General features: G+C 33.1%; 1 protein-coding gene across 5 annotated transcripts in view; it reads right to left on the bottom strand.

The window, feature by feature from the left end:
- Positions 1–26,084, bottom strand: part of Dgk (diacyl glycerol kinase 1) — a 112,114-nt gene that overhangs the window by 62,636 nt on the left and 23,394 nt on the right. Inside the window, exon 1 of one of the 5 annotated variants that reach the window (XM_070314175.1) lies at positions 3,956–4,176. The exons of the other annotated variants lie outside the window; for them this stretch is intronic. The gene's annotated coding sequence lies outside the window, so the exon portion shown is untranslated. Of the gene's footprint in view, positions 1–3,955; positions 4,177–26,084 lie in introns of those variants that run through there. 5 annotated transcript variants of the gene reach the window in all.

Raw genomic sequence — 26,084 nt, 5'->3', positions numbered from 1 at the left:
TGCAACTGGCAATGTGATGCGAAAAGCTTGTACATTTATAATCGTTTAAGAGGTGATCAGCTATATCAAAGTGATATGAAATCCAAATAGCAATACATCGAATATTTCATTAATCTGCATACACATATATACATATTATGGGGATATTAATTCTACACTCCTACGTATCATTATGATACGTTCGAAACGGATTCATTTATTAGTAAATGTGGGCACAGTAAAGTTATTTACTTTGATTTCTGCTTGTTATATAGATTATTTCGTTCACATTTGTGTAATTAACAGTATTATAAATTGATAAACATATTATATAGTTGTAATAGAATCATAAGTGATTGAAAAAAGCTGATTGAAACACTTTGCAACGCGTATAATCTTCATTTTTTAAAAATATGAATTAATTTAAAAATATGAATTTAAAATACGGTTTGGAGACAAGCTTGTTAAATCGATTAATCAGATATTCTTGCGGTTATCCGAAGTTAGATAGAAAATAGTTTTTCACCAAACACCTGTTTTTAAATTTACACCGTCACTGACAATACGAGACGATCGATGTTTGTAAAAACAGAAAGGTTTGCGTGGGGCGGATAGCAAACGGGTACATAAAATGGAGAGAAAGGAAGCGAAGAAGATGCGTCAGGGGACGCTATGAGCATTTAATTAAAAAACAGAGGCTTGGCCTCTCTCAACCGCCTGATGTCGTCGAGAGGACGGATGAATTACGAATAGCGAAGTTCATTCGTAATTCATCCGTAAAAATCGCAATGAATTTTTGCGATTTCTGGGTCACCATAAATAAAATCCGAATCTCTCTGTGAAAATCCGATCTAAACGCGATATCGCTGTAGAGTATAACGAATAATAAATGGTATTCCGTTTACGAACTGAGAAATATAGCAAATAGAGAAATTAATATATACTGTTTGCATACATATCGCGCATATGTATATAATAATTCTCAAAATTTTTTTGCGATATAGTCGATATTATTTATTTATTAATTAATGCGATAAAAAAATTTTGCAAAAAATTTTTTTCCCATATTTGCTGCTTGAAAACAATTTGCATATTAGTTATTAAAATATATCTATTATTTCACAAGATTTTGATGAAAGATACATATCAAATCTGCATTATACTAACAATAAGATAGTTGCATAGATTATTTGGACAGACTTTAATACTCTGGCTCTAAATGCAATGTTTGTTCGTGTATTATACATATATGTATTATCATGTATTATACATTATACATACTGTATACAATATATTTCATTAATGATTCATTCTATTTTACCTTAAATACGACAATAATTTATGAAATTAAGGATGATAATTCAGGAATATGCAATTTGAGAGAGAAAGAATGAAGAGAAGAAGGAGAGGGAGAGAGGGAGAGGGAGAGGGAAGAAGGGAGGAAGAGGGAAAGGGGAAAGATGGAGAGAAAGGAGAGAGCTCTTTCTATAATGTCTTATATACAGTGTCGTATATATACAAGGACAAATGTGGTTTATCTTTAATAAACATTATATAATAAGAAGACGCGTTTAAGAATTTAATGCTCTTTCGTTCATAGATGCTCTAGTTAATTATTGTTATTTAAGAATTGCATTATTATTATATCAAACTCAAACATCTATAACTTGGTTTAATTTATTTGCTCTGTAACAAGCCAGTCTTGTTGATAATAAAAATAGAAATGACAAACGCTATATATATCTATACCGTCAATTCTTTAATTATTATGCTGTCTCCCTCGACAGGCTTATTGTTCACCGTGAACGGACAGAAAATTTCTGATTCGAAACATGTTTCTTACATCTATTAATTTATTTATTGTTAGTACGCGATTATTCAGTGTTTTTAATATGAAAAAACTATGTAACTCTATATAACTTAATAGTTTTCAGAATAAAACTGGAATATTATCAATAACCACGAGTTACGTCAAATATCGTTTCGATTATCGCTATAATTCAATTTGTAACCCATATTAAGTTAGCCCCCCCACCAAATTAAATCAAATACATAAAATAATTTAGTGCTAATTATGTGCTAATTAGTTGCCGTAGTCCGAATTTTGTTGCTCAAACCGTTTAGCAGGAATTTACATTCAAAGTGAGGGGTGCTAGCTTGACATTAAGCCAGCCCCCCCCATAGTGAAAAAAATATATATAAAGCTCGAATCAAAAAATAAAATACACTAGAATTTGTTGCTAATTTGTTGCTCTAAAATAACATAAAAATATTTTTAAAAAAGTATATTATTTAATTAATACCACTATATACTCAGTCTCGCCGCGCCGTACCATTCACTTGCGCGAAGTAAAAGTAAATAAAAAAATGTATTGCTCGCATGTATTTGGTACTAAAATACTCTGTGGACGATGTACTATCGAAATATATAAGAAACTGAATTTGTTGCTCGTCTTAAAGTATTAAAAATCGATACTTTGTCGCCGCGGACCCTATATGACGCGCTTTCCTAATATATAAATTAACTAAAAAAATTTGTTGCTCGCATGTTTTTGGTATTAAAATAATCTGTGGACGATGTACTATCGAAATATATAAGAAACTGAATTTGTTGCTCGTCTTAAAGTATTAAAAATCGATACATTGTCGCCGCGGACCCTATATGACGCGCTTTCCTAATATATAAATTAACTAAAAAAATTTGTTGCTCGCATGTTTTTGGTATTAAAATAATCTGTGGACATTATACTATCGAAATATATAAGAAACTGAATTTGTTGCTCCTCTTAAAGTATTAAAAATCGATACTTTGTCGCCGCGGACCCTATACGACGCGCTATTATATTATATAAACTAACTAAAAGAATTTGTTGCTCGCATGTTTTTGGTATTAAAATAATCTGTGGACGATGTACTATCGAAATATATAAGAAACTGAATTTGTTGCTCGTCTTAAAGTATTAAAAATCGATACTTTGTCGCCGCGGACCCTATATGACGCGCTTTCCTAATATATAAATTAACTAAAAAAATTTGTTGCTCGCATGTTTTTGGTATTAAAATAATCTGTGGACATTATACTATCGAAATATATAAGAAACTGAATTTGTTGCTCCTCTTAAAGTATTAAAAATCGATACTTTGTCGCCGCGGACCCTATATCACGCGCTTTCCTAATATATAAATTAACTAAAAGAATTTGTTGCTCGCATGTTTTTGGTATTAAAATAATCTGTGGACGATATACTATCGAAATATATAAGAAACTGAATTTGTTGCTCCTCTTGCTTTTTTAAGAATGACGCGTTAAAGATATATGTTAAGATTACAGAGTGATCAGAGTTAAATAAAATGTAATCGTATTAATGATGATTTCGAATGCTAATAAAATAGTAAAATTAATGCGCTCAACGATTATAATTATGAAATCATCAGTAATCATCAATGACGAATAATAGAAATAATCAAGGCAAAAATAATATGGTCAGTTTTAATTCTAAATATTTATATGATTATCAGATTATAAATAATTAATCAAAAAACAACTCGATTTTTCAATATCATCGTTTCCATAAATTAAAAAATAAATTGACATGCATATTGTTAATTTCGTTAATGCACATGTTTGATAATTTTCATTCTCTAAAAATGACGCGTTAAGGATGTTAAGATTGCAGAGTGATCAGAGTTAAATAAAATGTAATCGTATTAATGATGATTTCGAATGCTAATAAAATAGTAAAATTAATGCGCTCAACGATTATAATTATGAAATCATCAGTAATCATCAATGACGAATAATAGAAATAATCAAGGCAAAGATAATATGGCCAGTTATAATTCTAAATATTTATACATGAGCTATAAATCATTTAAAAAAAAAAAAAAAAAAAAAAAAAAAATTTCAATACTATTGTTTCCATAAACTAAAAATTATATTGACAATTTTAAATGTTTAATAATAAATTCTATTGACCGTCCGATGCACCGCCCTTGCATGTCTCACTTCTTTCCGCATCTGGTCATCGCGAGATCCCTTCCGTTTCCGGTTGCTCCCTTCGCTTCAAATTGAGACGAGACAGTCTATCAATTTGTCCACTCATGCATAATCACTATTCTCGTAATCACTATTTCACTCGTAGTCCAAAATCCGCCATATGCAATGACGCGGTAAAATTATTTCCATGCCGATTATAAACATGAAAGAACATATAATCGCGTATTAATAAATGGACGGAGACGATTTTCCGTGATTCTAATCGACATTCCCGATACTCCCGACATCCACTTTATACACGGGATAAACTTGTGATGGATAAAAAAAACGCGAGAAATACGGAAAGAATATTTCAATCTCGTACGCTAATGCAATACGACGGTTACTGTAACGGTTACGGAAAATTTAGGCAGGTTGAGTAGTAGTAGATGGGGAGGGGGGAACGCGTCGTCGAATATCCGTTCCAGGAAAAGGAGCGAGCGCGTCTCTTCCAAGAAATAAACCGTACGCGAAGAATCCTGCGCGAGATAAATCAAACTAGCTCGAGCGACGCTCTTTTGCGATCTCGATTTATGAAATTGTAAATATAACTCTGAAAAAAGGATTACATTTGAAAACAATATTAAAGAATATTAAAGCAGAAACGTGTGGAACGCGACGCGCTTATATTTTCAACGCAATATTATTATATACGACAGCGAGTAAATTATTTCAGCGCCTAAAAATATGTTAAATAATGTATTCATCGATCGTTGTATCGTATTATAAAGTCGATATATCAAAACTACAAATTACTCTCGATTCGGATATTTCGAATATTCGTTCGGATGCGAAATTCATTTTCGATAGATAAAAGATGCGTGGGAAAAATCTTGTCGTTTGCGAGTATATATATATCGAAAGATGCCTTAATCACGATTACACGGGTTAATATATTACATTCGGATAATCGCCTGTTATTCGATACAAGACCCCCCCCGACACTCGTTCGTACGCGGATCTCACTTTCGACGGATAAAAAGACGCGAGAAACACGGAGCGCGACCGTAATTCGTCTTGAGACTCGCGCTTGTGCGAAGGGACTGACACGATTACGGAAAATTTAGGCTGGACGGGTTAAGTGAGGAGAGGGGAGGACCGCGTCGCCGAACGTCTCGGTACAGAAGCGTTCAAAAAAGTTGGATGTAAACATTCAGATATAAACAAAGAAGCGCGGCTCGAGAGAAAGAGAGAGAGAGCTTATATTACAAAATTTCGATCAATTTTCATGGCGAAACGATAATACAACGAGAATAATCGTTGAATAGAATGTGTAAGATTCAAGGAGGAATATATCTGAAAAGCAGCTCACACACCACATATGAACATTCCTGATAAAATATTCTTATTTAAGAGAAAAAAAAAATGTGTTCGGTTAGTCGACAGTTAGTTGACTAATTTTACACGTCAGGTTTAATAATATTCATGGTTGTAAAATTGCCCAATCACGGTCATTCGATTCTTGATTGGTGATTGGTATATGCGAGAAAAACATGCGAGCAACAAATTCTTTTAGTTAATTTATATAATATAAGAGCGCGTCGTATAGGGTCCGCGGCGACAAAGTATCGATTTTTAATACTTTAAGACGAGCAACAAATTCAGTTTCTTATATATTTCGATAGTACATCGTCCACAGATTATTTTAATACCAAAAACATGCGAGCAACAAATTCTTTTAGTTAGTTTATATAATATAATAGCGCGTCGTATAGGGTCCGCGGCGACAAAGTATCGATTTTTAATACTTTAAGACGAGCAACAAATTCAGTTTCTCATATATTTCGACAGTATATTGTCCACAGATTATTTTAGTACCAAATACATGCGAGCGATACATTTTTTTATTTACTTTTACTTCGCGCAAGTGAATGGTACGGCGCGGCGAGACTGAGTATATAGTGGTATTAATTAAATAATATACTTTTTTTAAAATATTTTTATGTTATTTTAGAGCAACAAAATAGTAACAAATTCTAGTGTATTTTATTTTTTGATTCGAGCATTCTATATATTTTTTTCACTATGGGGGGGGCTGGCTTAATGTCAAGTTAGCACCCCCCACTTTGAATGTAAATTCCTGCTAAACGGTTTGAGCAACAAAATTCGGACTACGGCAACTAATTAGCACATAATTAGCACTAAATTATTTGATGTATTTGATTTAATTTGGCGTTGGTGGGGGGGGCTAACTTAATATGGGTCAATTTGTATCATATGCGCGCATAATTCATTTGTTTTTATAATAAACTAATAATTAGTTTATTACATGTTACAATTAAAATTATAAAAACTTATAAAATTATAAGCTTGCAAAATATCTGTCTTTACAACATTCGCGATTATCGATGAATAAATATAATTGGTCGATTAAAATTTGTTAGAAGCTATAATTTTATAGTATTCTGCGACAATTCTAATTGATTCGATGTAAATGATACAGACATAAAACACTAAAACATTTTATAAAAATCTTTTAAACTTTTGCGTTGTCGGACAATCTATATTTAATACATTGGATATTTCTTTTTAAATACCGAAAGTTAGCTGATGTATATATGTTATACACATATACATATATGCGTTTGTCCCGCAAATTATCATAAACTGTTACATACCTTTTTGCGTTGCTCTAACCCATACAGCACTGAAGCTTGCAAGAACATTGCTGCAACATTGTAATATTACATATTGCAGTTTAATGTTGCAGAAATATTGCAAAGACATTATTTTACAATATAACTTTAGCAATGTTACAGCAACATTCCGAAAATATTACAAAAAAAGTATTCAATAATCGCTAGTTCATTCGTTTACCACTCTGCGGCGCATGTTGCGCTATCTATTCCGCATTTAATTTTTAGTCATGATGATTACCATATATAAAATTTACAAAGAGCGGCTAGTAAGATTAAAAAGATATAATAACTATTTTTGTTAATTTAAATCGTATGATATGACCCCAATACAGGGGCTCAGACATTGGACTAAGAATTCTTTTAATAGTTTCCATTCTTATATAAAATCAAAAATTTGATAATAATTTTCTAATATGCAAGATACTTCAGATTTTAATAAATAAATTTTGAGATTATATAAAGACAAGAGAGATGTGAAAAAACTCGTATGCATAAATTCACCACAATCTTTTTGCATCCGGATATCTGAATATTTCGGATACAAAGAAATTGTGAATTTACACAATTGCAAATTGAGTTTTTTCTTATTTCTCTTAGATATTCTCTGTCACTGAAGGAAGTCGAATGTGTACTGAAAAATTTACATTTTATAATTTCGTTATTATTATAATACAGAAAATCTATATACACGCTAGATCCTGACTCTTATAGGCCTAATTTCTTATTATTTTTTTCATATGTTAAGGATATTATATCGATAAATATACATAAAGCATTATTGTATATATATTATATTGCTATGTTGCTGCAATATTATATTGCAATATTTCTGTAGGCGGACATTTTACTGTTGCTGCAATATCATAACAACGTTGCAGCAACATTTCGCAATGTTTCTGCAATGTTGCAATCTTGCAGAAAAATGTTGCTGCAATGTTGTTGCAATCTTGCGGTGCTGTATGGGAAGCTACTTCTATGCTATGCTATATTGTTTTTCTAGAATCTATCCTACATATCTTACATAAAATACGCCCTTCGTAATATTCTACAATGAATGCTAACAACATATTGCTGCATGCTGTTTTCGTTATTAACATTATTAATTATTAACATCAATATCTTATTAAAATACATTGAAGGATTAAAAATGTGATCACTGCTTCTTTAGAGTTAGATTAGCGCAGATTTTATTCTACCCCGTCGTGTTTCAGCGTAATTACTCGGAATCAAGTATACAAACGTCACATTGTAGCGGCGAGTTATTTTTGCGTATTACATGCTTAAAATAATTCCACTGTTCCCATGTATACATTTACTTCAAGGATCCTTATTTTTTCATCTTTTCAGTCAGGAGATTTGATTAGCTGTAGAGATTCGTAGAGTTTTTATTATGCGTCGAGACGCATAAGATCAAAAGTGCTCTCTTGAAAAGACGTCAGTATCCAAGGGCGGAGGACGCTTTTCTGCCGAAAGGATATCAAGGGGAAGAGAGGAAGGGAGGATAGAGGGTTAGACTGTGGTTGTGGAGAAAGGGTGGAAAGTGCCACAGGAAGGAATCAATACGTACTAACCGTCCGGAACACCTTTGAGCCGTTATCTCCGCAAGTAACAAGATCGTATGGCGTGGCAGGGATAAGGTCTGAAAAAAATTTTTCATTCTACGAAACGCGTATCTTTCTCGTTGTTGTTGCCATCGTCGTCGTCGTCGTCGTCGTCGTCGTCGTCGTTGTCAGTAAAAAGTAATCTCGCCTCTTTATAGCCCGCAGGGCGTCAAAAAGTAGAGATAAATGAGCGCACCCGATGGTGGTCGCTCGATGTTTTACTCTTTTCTCGTCTCGCATTAAGCGCTCTCCTATAGGATCAGTTTGTCGCATAAGTAACGTGACGTATTAATTTATTTTCCCGCGAAAGTGCGTGTGACATTATGGGTGCGAATACGACGATATAATATATTCGATTCCGTCTTCTTTTTATGCTTGAAAATTATAAATTTTTCAAGATGAAAAAATGAAAACTCGAATCGTATTCATTCTACCGTGCATTCCTTGTATCTCATTGTATTATAATTCTAAATTTACTCCCGTAATTTTTCGTCACGTTTGAAATTAATGCAAATTTCAAAAGGGCGACGACCGCCCCCAATGAGCCCTTTAGGAGAGACAGATATCTCAAATCGCCACGTAAACTGTCGTTCTATATATTAGATTTCAGTATGATCTAAAGTTTTCGTGAGGAATACGGGTCGTAGTGTGTATTAAAGTTTACGCACGTAGACGAGAAGCTTTAAAATTCAACACTCCATCCGGCGTTAGTACCGACGACGATAAATGCATAAACCTACGACACGAGATATCGAGTTTCGATACTTTAAGCTCGCCGTACTGCCTAGAAAGACAAAAGTGTTGGCTCTATTTTCTTGACATACTCCGAGTAATATTGTCTCTTCGATGTTTTGAGAATTTTAAATAGAAATTTGTAGCTCTCATCGCCATTCGGTACGCTTCGCAGATACTATCGTTAGCAGACATAAAGCATATACATATATTCGGTATCTCTTAAATCGACTAGCGGTCTTCAGAAGAATATTGTCAGAATGGGGGAGGGGCGAGGATGAGATGAAGCGAAAGAATTTCAAATCATCAAGTTTAATTAATTTTTTACTTTGCAACCGACTGCGCTCGCTTTATAAGTAGTAAACGATTTCTTGGCATAAGGACAAATGAAGGATTCTATTTCTACCTCTATCATCCTCGCGTTCCGCTATTTTTAAGTTTATTGCGATTCACCGAAATGGAAATTACTTTTGTTCGAAAACTTGCGCGCGGACGAAACTTTATTTCATTCTAATAATTTCAATTTAATATCTATGTATCGCGGTCGATGCGAGAAGCGAAAAAGGAAAGCGGACATATGGGACACCTCGTGCTAAATCGATTCAATAAATGTGACCATCGTCCAACAGCCAATACTTTTCTCATCGTGGCAGAATGATAGCAGCGACAAAAAGATTTCACGCTTGCGCTTCCTGAGAACTTGAAAGCAAAAGATTGAAAAAATTTTTTAATTATTTGAAAATTCATATATCAAATTACTTATCGAACGCGTAATTATTAAGATGTATAAAAAAATTTTTGATATCTAAAAATAGAGACATGAGTATATTATTTCATATCAAAATTTCAAAAATAATGCTATAATAGTGCAATCATTGGTAAAATTATAATGGCAATTGAGATGCGATAAGAGATTTTCGTTTCTCTTGCACAGTGATCGAAAACTGGATTTCCTCTATAATAAAAATGATACATTACGAGGCATCTAACGAAACTACGATCTTGTCCTCATCGCTTGGCGGAAGCCATTGGTAGTCCGCGCGATCGAACAGATGAATCAGCAGGGGAAAATTTACGATCTCCGTAAAGTGCTTTAAGACTATCGCGGATGATGCACTCTTTGCCAAGGAAAGGTCGAAGGTAGATTTAACGAGGTAATATAGCCTCGTACTTGACGGGTTCGTATAATTTTCTGACATTTTAATATTGCCAGCGGGCATTAATTGATGCAAAATTACTTCCACGATGAGAAATGGAAATCTATCCTCTATTTTGAATTATGTCTGCTTCGTTCTAATCGCATTAATTAAATGAAGCAGATATCAGGGAGAGATTGAGTATATTTTCTTATTTTAAAAAGGGTAAAAAGAAGCAAAGATAAATTAAACCTTAAGATAAATTTAATAAAAATTTTAATTAAAGTATTATGGAAGAATCATGTATATTTCACGGTGCAAGCATTATTTTATTTTCAATTTCCTTTTAGCGCTTATGGTTAAAAATATTGACGATAAATTTGTACATCGTTTTTCACATCTATTATATTATATCTCAATACATTTCTCTCAAAATACCAAATTATGTTTCTCCAATGAATTTGATAAATACCGAAAAAATCTTATAATGTATAAATTATCTCTGCCAAAGATTCTAGGAATAGCAGACAATAAAGCGCTACAGCTGCGAATAACGAGCGGAAAATACTCAATTGCCGCTTGAATGTCAACATGAAGAAAGATCGAGGTATAATTTCAGCATATAAAATCCGAAACACGGTGTTCGAAGTCGGAGTGATATCACCGAAGAATATAAAATTGTAAAATATCCACATCCTGAATTGCGCAGTTATCGATATTGACATTTGATCGCTGTATCAATATACGTATCTCACTTGTATAATATTGTCTCTTACATACAAATCGCAATATTATATTGACAATCATTCGGATCCAAATCGACGTTGTATTGTTTTCTGTGCGACACGTGGCATATCGACTCTCTCTTGAATACTCTCTTGAAACTCTTTCGAGAACTTTCCAAGGTATCCTTTCTTGGAAAGAATTATCTACGAAGAATGTTACGCGTGATTCGTAATAATAGTTCTCGGGAGCGTATAAAATCACAAGTGACATTAGAAAGGAAGAAGCGAAAAGACAGATGACGAAACGAATTTAAAAGGTTCATCTTATTTGAAACCTGACTAGTTTTTTCTAGGGAGAAGCACCAAAGGCTCTCTGTGAACTGATAAGAGGCAGCAATATTTCTACCGAAGAAGAAGCTATGATGTTTGCGCGCGCGCGTGCGCAATTATATATGTAAATACGTGTGAGTGATATCATCGAAGAATATAAAATTGTAAAATATCCACATCCTAAATTGCGCAGTTATCGATATTGACATTTGATCGCTGTATCAATATACGTATCTCACTTGTATAATATTGTCTCTTACATACAAATCGCAATATTATATTGACAATCATTCGGATCCAAATCGACGTTGTATTGTTTTCTGTGCGACACGTGGCGTATCGACTCTCTCTTGAATACTCTCTTGAAACTCTTTCGAGAACTTTCCAAGGTATCCTTTCTTGGAAAGAATTATCTACGAAGAATGTTACGCGTGATTCGTAATAATAGTTCTCGGGAGCGTATAAAATCACAAGTGACATTAGAAAGGAAGAAGCGAAAAGACAGATGACGAAACGAATTTAAAAGGTTCATCTTATTTGAAACCTGACTAGTTTTTTCTAGGGAGAAGCACCAAAGGCTCTCTGTGAACTGATAAGAGGCAGCAATATTTCTACCGAAGAAGAAGCTATGATGTTTGCGCGCGCGCGTGCGCAATTATATATGTAAATACGTGTGAGTGATATCATCGAAGAATATAAAATTGTAAAATATCCACATCCTGAATTGCGCAGTTATCGATATTGACATTTGATCGCTGTATCAATATACGTATCTCACTTGTATAATATTGTCTCTTACATACAAATCGCAATATTATATTGACAATCATTCGGATCCAAATCGACGTTGTATTGTTTTCTGTGCGACACGTGGCGTATCGACTCTCTCTTGAATACTCTCTTGAAACTCTTTCGAGAACTTTCCAAGGTATCCTTTCTTGGAAAGAATTATCTACGAAGAGTGTTACGCGTGATTCGTAATAATAGTTCTCGAGAGCGTATAAAATCACAAGTGACATTAGAAAGGAAGAAGCGAAAAGACAGATGACGAAACGAATTTAAAAGGTTCACCTTATTTGAAACCTGACTAGTTTTTTCTAGGGAGAAGCACCAAAGGCTCTCTGTGAACTGATAAGAGGCAGCAATATCTCTACCGAAGAAGAAGCTATGTCTATGTTGAGCGCGCGCGTGCGCAATTATATATGTAAATACGTGTGTATTAGGCGCGCGCGCGCATTGAGTAGATGTATCGTGACAAGAAAACTTTTCCGCTCTCGTATCAGACTTTTTTTCGCCCTTGGAAAATCGGAGGATATATTGAGGGAATCCCAGATCTTCTTTCTTCTCTTTCCTGAGACGTTTCCGTTCGCGCTCGGCACTTTTTCAAGAAACGACGTGTTCACTCGCGAGATGATGGTATGAAAGAAAAAAATGAAAGAGAAGCTAATTTGCGATATCCGTAAGAGAGCTTTTTTCCGCAAAATACCGCATCGTTTAATTTTTTATCATAGCTGCACGTACAGAAACTGGAATTATTGTAACAGATAAGTGTCATCGATCTCTTTAATCGAAAACTTTCGGATGAGAAGCATCATTCGTATCCCAAGCGACAAGTCTTACGATATATTCGAAAGGGGAAGGTGCTAACAATAAAAGTTGCTAATAGATTTTTTTCGAAAGCGTATCCAAGTGTGTTATTTTAACTAGTTAAGTTTCAACTAAATATTTGATGGACGCACTCTAAACTACTGCAAGAAATTATCTTTTATGATACGTGAATGTCTTTAGTCTGATGAGAAAATTTTTAGTGATATATAATTATATAAGGTAAAACCGGGTGCTTTTTTGGATTTGTTCTCCTACAAAATATCTAAGAGGAAAAAAAAAATTGCCGACCGTTAGTAGTCTTAAGTGAACCTTAAACTATGAGAAAATAAGGTTAGTTAATAAAAAAAAAATTTTGATTATCAAGATTAATAAGATTTTATGGAGAAGTCAAAGTACCCGATTTGATCCTACCGGTAGAGTACCCATTTGAAAATATGCAAAACACCGTGTAATTACAAAATTTAGATTTATTTTAATCAAAATACAATATAAGGATGTATTCTCTATTGACAAAAATCACAAATAAAAATATCCTCTTGTTCGCGCGGACAATGCTGCTTCCTTATTTAACTTTTTAACTTTGGGGATCTGAAAAAGCTTTTTTTTCTAGTGGTTTCTTTTTCTGAGTATTAGTTTTCGTTTCCAATTGCTTTTTGTAGGGGGATAAAGTCAGGATAACAATTCTTCCTCTTTTCATTACATGAGATGTGTACCAAGTTTTGCCCCAACATAAGGAAAGTAACAAACACGGCGGTTGTATATTCCGACGTATAAAGTGCCGATCAAAACTAATATGATATACTCTCTAATATGTACAAAATGCAATGCTGCATTTACCGAAACAGATGCTCTATATAAAAAAAAAAGTGCACGACGACTCGACTCTTGGTATCGATTTTTTTTTAACTAAAAATTTTGAATTTCTATTAAAAAAGAAATATCGTGTGCACAGGGCCACGGTTTGTTTTAAAATAATGATGACGCCAATTTACAACTAATAACACAAGTTAGCCATAAATAACAGCACTTATTACGAAAAAATAAGGGTACCCGGTTTGACAGGGTGTTCCCAATTTAAATGGCAAAACTTCAGGAGCGTCTAGGGGACTGAAAAGCTAAAACAGAAGTCCTTTAGAGGTTTGCTTGTTTTTGCTCCATTTTGGAGAAAATCACAAAAAAAGAAACAAAACAAGTTTTCGTTTTTTTACTTATTTATTTATATTTTATTTATATTATCATCTTTAATGCAGATATTGTTCAAAATGTTGTCCTTTTACAACAATGCAAGCATTACATCTAGCACTGACCTCATTAATTGCAGCTAGACATTGTGGCTAGTGATATTTGGTGCACTGCATCTATGATTCGGTCTCTTAATTGCTCTCTTGAATTAATTGACACCGTAAAGGATAACATCAAGTGTTTACATATGTAAGGAACCTTGAAGTAAAAATTATATCCAATGGGTTATCCGGTGCCAATCAACTCAAGAGAGCAATTGACAATGGGAGATTGAATTTTTGCGATTTTCTCTAAAATGGAGCAAAACCGAACAAACTTCTAAAGGACTTCTTGTCCTAGTTTTTCTGCCCCCTACACGCTCTTGAAGTTTTGTCATTTAAATTGGGGATGCTCTGTGTGTGTGTGTGTGTGTATGTATACATATAAAAAACAAATTTATATATATATATAATATCATAAATTTGTTTTTTATATTTTTTTCTGAGATACAATACGCGTCGTAGCGATAATAATTTTCCTTTGGCGCGCAGCACTCTGTTGAAGTTCAAAGGAACCAATTTGGCTTCTCGTCCAAATTGTTTGACAAGGTTACACGTAGGTAATTTGATTTCACGTGCTAAGCTCTGGTTGGTCGACATATGCTAAGAACACAATGCGGTTTCGAAAGCGGTTTCATCCCATGCATGAGTAATTTGCAGATACAAATTCGAATTGTATAAATAATCATAATACTGAGAATGAAAAGGCGTGAAGTTCGTTTTTAAAAAAATCGTCCAACAAGACAGTATCTCGAGCTGTGCAATCGAATTGATAATTTTAATTCATTACCGATAATCTCTTGAATTCAAAAATGTCATAGTTTTGTTATCCAAGTTTACAATATTTATAAAAGACAGGATGCACTATTTAATATAAAAGAGAAAAAAATCTTTTGCAAATTAAACATGGAACACACAATTTTATTTTGCTATACTTGTCATTTTGTAATTTAAAGCGAACATTCGAAGAATACAAAATTAAGCTTATGATGCAGTTATTGGTCCCAGAATAACTTTCATAATACAGAAAAAAAAAAACAACATTGTTGTACATAACGAGAAAAATAATTTTCGGCAAAAATAAAGAGTGGAGATTTCGCCAAAAATAAATTCTCTCTTGCTAACAATATACATGTCTCGTAGCATGCCATTATTACTATGTGAATTGTCGTAAAAACTGCATCCTTACGACAACTGTGTCGTTTCTTATATAATATATTATGCGTGCTCCCCCAAAATACACGAGTGGGCGAATGCGTGATGTTATGGCTACTATGTAAAAGCACTTGCATGCAAAAACATGCGACTTTGTGCATCTTTGTGGTTAATGACGAGGACAAGGACGACTTACAACATGTACCATTGCCTCGTGCGGCAACTCCCGCGGGCACAAACAGCGAATTTATGCGAACATCAATGGTGTATGTATACATAACCAGCTTGGCCGGGGTTTGTTCACGAGAATTTTGCGAACTCGATTTGAAAGCTTAGCCATAAATTTCCGCAAACGGCCGTTTTCAAAGACGAGGATGCGCGTGCGTTACGAACGGTTATATACCGTGTAATGTCGCAACTGTGTCTGAACTGTGTTTCATAAACTAATATATCTCATTCTTTTCGATAATATTGATTGTTTAACGTTTTTTATGCAAAAAAAAAAAAAAAAAAAAATTACAGCGATAAGGAAATTCTTGTATTATTATCATCATTATAAGATTTATACAAATATCCTGCACTTTTCTCAACTCTCATTGTTAAAAAAGATATCTTTAAACAAGATTGTAAAATTTAAAGTAATAAAAATGATACGCATACAAAGAATGCACTAATGCAGTATTTTTTATAACAATTCTTTATCCATCTCTTTCTCTTTTTTTTAATTTATCGACGTCAGTGGTTTACTTTCAAATAAAATATTAAATCTAATATACAATATATATACATATATATGAGATTAAAAAAAAAATATATATATATATATATACTAATTATATTTAACTAATATTTAACTAATTATACTATTATATACATACTAATTTAGCGCCAACGTTAAATTAGTGAAGTCTTCAATAGAAGTTACATATGATTCAACAAGCCTAATCTAGATTTTTTGAACACCCTCTATATATATATGTATATGTATAGAGGATGTAAAAAAAAAAAAAAAAAAAAAAAAAAAAAAAAACTGAGTAAAAAACCTTAGTAAATATAAGTCGAAAGCTTAACCAAGATATAAACATTTTTGTATGTTAGCATCATGATTGTATGGCCCCCTCGATTCCCTCATTTAAATCCTTTGGATTTTTTTTTATGGAAATATTTGATTGCATAGTGTATTCTTCGCCGATAAATAACTTAGAAGAATTACATGACCGACTCCAGCGTGCTTGTCAAATAATTCGACAGAGATTTGGAATTATCGAGAGAATTCGCGATTCTGTAAGAAAAAGATGCCAAGCGTGTATGGAAATGGAAGGAGGACATGTGGAACACACTTTCTGTCTGTATCGAGATAAAGATTTAGATAGATTATCTTCTTCTCACGTCGTATGCAACACATAAAAGCTAATAAGTCAATCATGATACTCTATATATAAAAATCTCAGAGACGATTAAGTTTTCGACCCATGTTTACTAACAATGTAAGGTTTTTTTTACTCAATATGGTGTGTCCTATCTACCATATAAATATTGAATAGTTTTTTTGAACACCCTATATATACATATATACAGAGCGTGTAATGGTCCGTATATGATTTTCGAGACGTATACGACAGTTAAAAAAAAAAAAAATAGTTGATATAATGAAAATTAATTTGTTTCACGCAAGCTATCATATGCAGTAAAAAAATTGGAAAAAAAATTATTTTTTCATAAAAAGATCGATCATTTTGAATTTTTTAAATAACACTAATGCAATATTGATTTGTCTCATTATTCTGTACATAAAAGTATTACGGTAAGATTATCGAAAACTGAATATTTTATGAGATATTTAATTTTTTATATCAAAAGATGTCAGATTAAAATATAAAATAACTCAAAAAGTATTGAATAAAAAAATAGTTTATTATAGTGTCTTGGAAAGCTCTCGATGTCAGCTACAAGAATACTAAATAAAAAATGGGAGTTTCCATTTGAGATTTTAAAGTTGACCTTCACATGACCTTCAAATGATTTTCCAAGGTCAAATCATTGCCACCATCTTATGGCCCCCTTGAAGCCACACAACTTTTGTTTGAAACATTTTTCGATTTAACGCAGTGTTTCTGAGATATTTGAGTTGATATTTGAATTGTTTAACGTTGTAATAAATTACAACGTCATTTCACAAACGAATATAATGTAACTCGCGCGTTTCCAGTACCGCCTATGATCCGCCGTTAAAACTACGGACCGACGCCGGCCGCGTCACGTTATTGCGACGATTATTTATTCGTCCGCGAAGCTACGGATTGTTTTGCGTCTCGCGTGAAATTCTTACGTACGGATTCGCGTGATCCGTAATTATGTTGGCACGGGAGCAGCTAATAAATGTATTTCGCTTCGCGCGAGATCGAAATTGTGCGACGCATGGCGATTAAAGAATCGTATGGATTTATAAATGACCTTTCTCTATTATACCTATAAATAGAGCGCGACCCATAGATTCCGCGATTTATGGCACAGCTTGATTCGAGTTTTGTTGAGATTTTACGTGCGTTGAGTAAATATACGCGCGCCGAAAATGTTATAGACGTATATTATAAAGTACGTTTAAATCAGGGTTGGGAAAGTTACTTTATAAAAGTAACTCGTTACCGTTACCGTTATTTTTTCTAAAAAGTAACTCGTTACCGTTACTCGTTAGCAATTTTAAAAAGTAACTCGTTACCGTTACAGTTACTAAAAAGTAACGAGTCGTTACAATTTCCGTTATTTTTTTACAATACAAACTAATAAATTATTTTGCATAAGAAAAACTTTTAAAAAATTGTATCCCAACCTAACCTAACCTGTATATATTACTTTTCTATGTACTGAAGTATTTTGTATTAATTTCTACCCACTGGAATATTGTGGAACATAATGTGACAGAATTTTTCTGTTGGCGCAATTTTTTATATCATTATTTTTGTAGAATATATTTGTACAACTTTTTTTGTTAAAATATTTTTATAAGTTTTTCAATAATTTATAATAACATTATTTTGTACAGATTAAATTAAAATAATATTGTTTTATAAATACATATAACAGTTTTTCACAACTGGCGCGTGCACTTGGCGCCTTTTTTTACCTTTTTTTAAGAAAGATAAGTTTCTATATCAAATTAACGATTCTTTGCTCATTGTCAGTGTAGAGATCGTATAGCATTTGGGAAAACAAAACATACTTTTTATTGATAATGCCAAGTTTGTTAATGAAAATATGCATGAAATATGTATAACGAAGCTATGTGAAAGTGTGAAAGAGTCAAAAGTTTAAAAGAAAAATAATAATTTATAAAATATTAATTTTTGATGACAATATGATTTTAAAAGAACGCTTTGTAACAGCCGTAATAAATTGTTCAACGTTTCGAAAGCTATGTCAAATAAAAATCACGCGTAATTGATCGCAATATTATTTTTTCAAGAAACGCGTTACCGCGCGCGAAGTGTTAAAACATCTGTGAAAGAAAAATATTTCGTCAGCTCATCGTATGCATTTTTATTCTCCATATACAAATATTTTCTTTTCACACATAATATATTTTCTCCATAAAATTTTTGTCATGTTTCTGCACAATCGATCTGATTCGCGTGCGCATACTTTATTTCGAAGAACGGAACTGCAGACGAGAACGACGGACCTTCATCCGCGAGTACCTTTCTAGCATCGATACACGCACTGCCGACTGTTCGTGAAAAATTTCGGCTTGAAATTTTAAAATGAGCCCGAGCATGAAGCGATACCAAACATGACACCGATTCGCGTCATTACCGCGACTATATACCTAGTTATACGCGCTATCTAAATCCCTATGGAAGTCTCGTTAGCCAACGTCGGGATCTCGTTAAAGCAACCCAACCCATCTACCCCAGGCCTCGAAGCTCCGTATATAGTCGGCCGTGATCCTTTTACAAGCGGCGCAGTTCGTCGCTCGTATCTCTCGGCAACGTCTCTCTCTTTCCCTGCTCTGTTCATCGAATTATATCATTAATTACACTTCGATTATCTCCGTTTTCGCCGATCGCTTACGACAATCTTCTTACGCGCTTTATTCGCGTCCGCGTCCTTCGGAGAACCATTACATAGTATCGATTAGCGCTAACTGTGCCTAACTAAATACTCTTCATTCTATGGAAGGTGTTCTGCAACGCTCGTCCTTTAATGATTACGATAACATTTTCAAACTAATTTCGCTGTTTTACGCATACTTTTCGCTTTGATATGTATTAATTTATTTAAATAGAACCGCACACAGAGAAAGAAAGTTTATAATTAAAATATGCAATTTATTCGTAGGTAACTACTGCAACATTAAGATAGAAAAATAGATAATTTAATTATTGCTTTGAGTTTACCGCTAATTATTTTTAATTTAATATCATTATTTGGATTTTCCTCGGACAAGGGGCTTAATTTACGCCGCGTATGCCATTATAATATCTTCAACGTAATGGGAGCCACGTACATGTTAATTATTGATGCACCGTGTGTTCCCGCAAATTCTCTAACGCGTTTCGAGTCCGTCGAGATACTCGATTCCCGGTAGAGAGATGCAGCGATATCCAAGTTGTAATACGAATCTTTTCATATATCCGCGAACATCAGTAAATCCGATCAATAGTACGATACCAGTTTAAATACGCCTTTTATTGCTGAAGAGTTTTTGATTCGATGAAATCGCTTTTGTTGCGATCAAAATTTCTTTCATTGCACACAGGTTAGGTTAGGTGAGCGATATGAAGACTACGAAGGAAAAAAAAAATAGCCAGGACATCACAGTTTTTTTTTTTTTTTCATTAATAGATTTTAAGATAAGAAACTTTAGACATTTTGTCACGATGTATTTTATTATTTTTGTGCATTCGCAACTGCAATTGCATTGATTGCCTGAAATATATTATACATTGCGGTGAACTGTCAGCTAATATTTAGTAGTAAATGTCTTGCGGTTATGTTATACTAAATAAGCATCGCCCGTTATATCAATTATTCTATAGTGATTAATTATATCGAATGTAATTGTCAAGAAACGACGCGCACTTAATGTTAAACAGATGATAGAGGGTTATTTAGAAACGTGTCGAACGACATATCGTTTTGATTCGTTGAGAAGAGATATCGTATGGCTTCTGTGACGGTAATTAGAATGCATTTTAATCCTGATTGACTATCGATTAGATTATACATTATAAATAACATCGGGAGGAGGAGGAGAGGTGGGGGGTGGGGGGTGGGTGGGAATTCGCTACATGTAAAGCGACGAAGTCTTTCATGGAAGATTATTTTCCGTTTCTGCTTTATGTAAACTCATCTTTGTCTTTTTTATTGTCCGATAAATATTGTATATCGATTAGATGCTACGGAAGAAATCTTGACTTGGTATTTAGCTTTGATTATCTGTTACTTATAATTAGATGCACAATGGAACACAAATATTAATGATTTATTTGCGACGATGTTATTAATTAAAAAGTTTGAGATAGACAAATCGCGTGGTCCGATTAGAATCGTCTCCGCCCTTATATTTGCTTTTTATCATTTTTTTTTTATTTTATTTTATTTTCCTATTCCTCCACTCTTGCGTCCCTTTCGCAATATGCAGTTAGATTATTAATACGAGCGAGTGTCGGGTCCCTCCAATATGATGAAGGATACAAATTATTCTTACATAATAGAATCTTAAAAAGAGATGTTAAATAAATACGATATAATTACGTTCTCTCCGGTCTAAAAGATACTTCCATATGTAAGACAGTTTTGTTGAAATTTCTCAACTAGCTTGAATTGTGGACAAAGCTGAGAGATATTTGAGTCGTCGGTGACACATAGGTTCGTTTCAACATCCAGACGGTAAAATCTCCGCGAATGAAAGATTTTTGAAAGAATCTCAATAGCCTTCGTTGTCGTAAAGATTTCAGACATACGGCCAAAGGACAAAGCTCCTCGGAAAAAATAAAGAAAAAGCACTCGGTGCTCTCTCTCAGAAGTATCCCGATAAGAGAAATCTTTGATTCTTTATTCGTCCCGAGAACCGGAAGATAAGTCCCTTCGAAGTCGCTCCATATCTTAATGAAGCTCTCTTTGGAGCTGTGACTCGGATTTATCATCTAATAAATACTTCAGAAGAACGAGTACTATTCATGCGAAATAAGTTTGTCTAACATATGCGATATTTAGGTATAAACAAATTACCATTCGAAGCAGTGTAAATCAATTTCACTAATGTTCATTAATTTTAACCAGGGTTGGAAAAGTTACTTTATAAAAGTAACTCGTTACCGTTACCGTTATTTTTTCTAAAAAGTAACTCGTTACCGTTACTCGTTACCAATTTTAAAAAGTAACTCATTACCGTTACTAAAAAGTAACGAGTCGTTACAATTTCCGTTACTTTTTTACAATACAAACTAATAAATTATTTTGCATAAGAAAAACTTTTAAAAAATTGTAAGCAAGATTTCATTCAAGGTTTATTACAAAATAAATGATTAAATTTTATCGAAATTCTTTATTAATTTTTAATAAAATTTGTTGCTCCATAGTATCATCATTTAAATGCCCTCTTTGTGGTGTTAATACAGAGCCGCCGATGCTAAACATTCTTTCTACAGATGCACTGCTTGGTAGAGCTGTATTATATTTAATAAAAAGTTTTTTAAGTTTTGGATAGTCGTTTAACATTTCTATATTACAATTATTTGATTTTAAAAACCATTGCAATTCTTCTTGTTCAGATTCATTTTGCACCGTTTTTTGCTCAAAAATGAAAAAATCATCGTGATCGTCAGATTTTCCAGCTTTTGAAGAATTTTCAGTTGATCGGATTCCCAATAAATCCTCCAAGTAATTTTCAGCACGTTTTCTTTTTTCTCCGGTTAACCAGTTTAACTTAAATTTTGGATGTAAACATGCTGCTATTATTAATTCTTTTGTTTCAAATATTGTAAGAAATCTAAAATCAAATATAGTAAATTAAGCGTCATTGTTTGTTTTATTGAAATTAATACTTTTGAATCAATAGTTTAAAATAAAATAATATTTTTCAATTAAATCCTTATTTAAAATTAAATAACATATGTATTAATCAAATTAATAAGTTACCTTTTATTTAAACCTTGCTGAATAGCTTCAACTAATGAATGGCAATCTATAAGGTCAGATTTATTGAGATTTTCTAATTTTCGTTGCAAGGTACTTAGAACTGGTATTAAATGAGAGCTCTGCTTTTCCGAAAAGATAAAGCTCTCATTGGATATCGCGCGTCGCGTCATCGCACTGGTCTGCAAGAGCCATAAGTTGATCAATCACATTCAAGCATTTTTACAACATAATAAGAATGCTAATTGGTCGATTTGCTTACGGCTTTACGGTTAAGATAAAAATTTTATCACGCACAATAGCAAGAATAATATCTTAAATAAATCAAAAAATTTGAAAAAAGTAACGATAAAAGTAACTGTTAAATTCGTTACTCGTTACCGAAAAATGTAACGAAGTTACTTTTTCCGTTACAAATAAAATTTGTAACGCCATTACCGTTACAGTTACCGAAAAAAAGTAACTGTAACGGTAACGGCGTTACTTCCCAACCCTGATTTTAACCACGATGATACTTAATCATGGCTAAATTTAATCTTTTCCATCTCCATGTAAAACTAGAGAATGTTTGGCAGATGAATGGCAGAAACTAATTGAAAAACTCAGAGTTAAAAATAATCGATTCAATTTATAATTACAGTCGTCAATTGTTTTCCACGTGTATAATGAATTCTTGTTGCTTTAAAATTACGCTATGTTAAAAATGAAGAAGGAAGCTTATATATTAAGCTTACACGTATTAAGTCACGTTTAAAAGCAGTCAAAGGGATACAAAACTTTCAAGTGTTTTCCAAGCAAAAAAAAAAAAAAAATCAATTTTTAACAATATCAACCATGACTGTAACATTGCAGGATTAACATTATCTCGCGCTGCGAAGCATCTTATACATCATACACATAAGTTACACGCGATTAATATAGTTATCGATGAGATTACTTGCGTCCGAGATATTTTCGTAAACTATCGTAATCGCGTTATCGACTATTTAAACGGCCCTTTTGCAAGCAACGTATGTTACAATAACTGGAATTCTTGAAAAGAGTTACAAATTCTTTTTACGTTATTTTAGGTCGTCAACATGAAATCATTAATATGTGTTTAATACAAATAAATTCAATCGTGAAGAAAGAGTATTGATTTGTATGAAATATGTAAGATAAAAATGAAATACCAATGTCCAATCACATCGAGAATGCTACATGATAATGACTGAATTAGGTCGGTACTCTATATTATTTGGTATATATATTATTCGGATTATATTTAATCGTAAAATATTAGCAAGATAAACGAACAAACTTTTATATAATATTTCCGATTAATTAGATATTGGTAATTATGTAAACGGTAAATAGTTCTTTTATTTCGCACGGATTTCAATTCCTGTTATTTTACCTGTTACCTATACATTATCAATGTAAATTAAATAAAAACACAAACGCGTATAAATCGATTGTGCCTCAACAACTAATAGATAAACGAATAACAAGATAATAATGCACGCACATAGCCCTAATGATCGTGTTCGATAAATCTGAATATTATTAGCGACAGGATTTATCTATTAAAATTTATAGAAAAAAATGTTGATTTTATTCTATACAATAGGAGTGAGAGTGACTATAGACCGTGAATAATATTTTTCCAAGGTAATTTTATCATTAAAAATATATTGATTTTACCTAAAATTTATTTCAAATTATTTTAAGGTTTGTATTTATTTTGTGTTAAAATATTAACGTAGTATTAGTGTTGCCATTTAACATATCCATATTATAAAAATTTGTGTTGGCCGTTTGGAACATATAATATCTGTTTTTTAATAGAAATTTTTTAACTGTGTAGAGATTGCTTGTTTGACGAACTTAATGCCGGTTTTTTTTACAGAGGGAATATCAGAGAAAAGTCTTGGCATTTCTATATTACATATCTCTCATCTAATAAATTTTGAATTAAAATTCCATTAGAGTAATATTCCGCGGTATATAATTCTGTTCAGAAATATTTCTCAATTTTTTAAAAATATGTTTGATATATCAAATGCATGGAATTGAAAATGTTACTTAGTCTCTTTAACGCATCTTTGCTCGGTAATATTCCCGCTGGTCGTTTTCTCTAGAAATATTAGACTAGAAATACTTTTACTTGACCCTGTGCGAGTTATCAAGCAACTGTGTAAAAGGGCGAATTCGGGCAAATATCGACGTTAAAACCTAGGGATATTAAAAGAACGGTTTGTAGAGGAGGATATAGGAGAATGAAAAACTCTCGATGGATAGTATCCCTCGCTTTTATGAACCGAAGAACTATAACCGCCGAGCTATAATTACGGATGTTTACGCGCGAAATGGGATCATCCACAAGCGTAAGCGTTGTTAACGCAACGACAATCTACGGCGCGTTCTCGACGTTGCTTATTAAAATTTATTACGCTATAATATCGCAACGATCGATATCCATCTCGCAAATTCGAGCAAACAGCAAGTCGGTCCGACACATCTGACGCAGATTTAAACCGTGTAATCTACGTAACAGAGATCCTATGTGACTGACACCTGATTCTCTCGCGCGCGCGCGGGTTCGATTTTAATTTTCATGAGATGAATTTAATGTAGCTATTCAATTCGCGAGCTGATTATTTTTGTAATGATTATCGCGACATGTATACAGGGTGTCCCATTTTAACTTTCACACCGTAATATCTCGAAAATCATGCATTGAAAAAAAAATGTTCCAGATAGAAATTGTAGGAGAAGTGAACTCGAGTTCACTTCTCCTACAATTCAGAAGATTTCATCAAATGAACTGACTAAATTTTGGTTTCGGCGCCCACTTTGGACCCAATAAGACCCAATTTAATTTTCTTTAATGGAAATCCCAATGTTTTTCAATGGATTCGTATTTTACAAAAAAAAAATAAGAAAGTTTTGTTTCGGTCATTTTTTACTTAACCCCTTCCAACAGGCCCAATCAGGCCTCGAAAGGTCCCGATCACTTTTCTCGAATGAAAGTCTTCACATCCAGTCCCAGGATCACCTTGCAATTATCCTTTAACCTTCCAGTCTTACTTTGGGCCCGAAGCCCGTTTTGGGCCCAATAACCCCCGATAACAATTTTTCGAATGAAAATCTTCATGTCCTGTCCCAAGTTAACACTCGATTTCATCGTATAAATGTTCTAATCACATTAGTATGGATAAACTACATACTACGTACAATAATTCCATGTATTACATGATTTCATGTATTTTAACATTCAATGCTTATATGCAAGTATTCTAATTACATTAGTACGGAAAGAATACGTGTGAGAAAAGTAATCAAGGTCTTATTAGATCCAAAACGGGCCCCAGACTCAAAACGTGATCAGATTCAAAATATAAACCATGCATACAGGCTAAAGGATGATTGCTACGTAAATCTGGGACTGGATGTGAAGATTTTCATTCGAAAAAAAGTTATCGGGGCCTTATTGGGCCCAAAACGGGTTTCGGGTCAAAAGTAAAACTGAAAAGTTAAAGAATGACTGCAAGGTGATCCTGGAACTGGATATGAAGACTTTCATCCGAGAAAAGTGATCAGGATTGTCTAAGGCCTTATTGAGCTTGTTATAGGGGGTTAAGTAAAAAATGAACCAAATAAAACTTTCTTATTTTTCTGTGTAGAATCTATTACAAAAAATTGAGGTTTCTATTAAAGAAAATTAAATTAGGTTTTATTAAGTCC

The sequence above is a fragment of the Polyergus mexicanus genome, unplaced genomic scaffold (genome assembly GCF_030449975.1).
Source record: "Polyergus mexicanus isolate NDT 795.1 unplaced genomic scaffold, iyPolMexi1.0 SCAF_26, whole genome shotgun sequence".
Taxonomy (NCBI): Eukaryota; Metazoa; Arthropoda; class Insecta; order Hymenoptera; family Formicidae; genus Polyergus; species Polyergus mexicanus.
The sequence above is the reverse complement of the archived record's forward strand: the minus strand, read 5'-3'. Positions and strand labels throughout refer to the sequence as shown.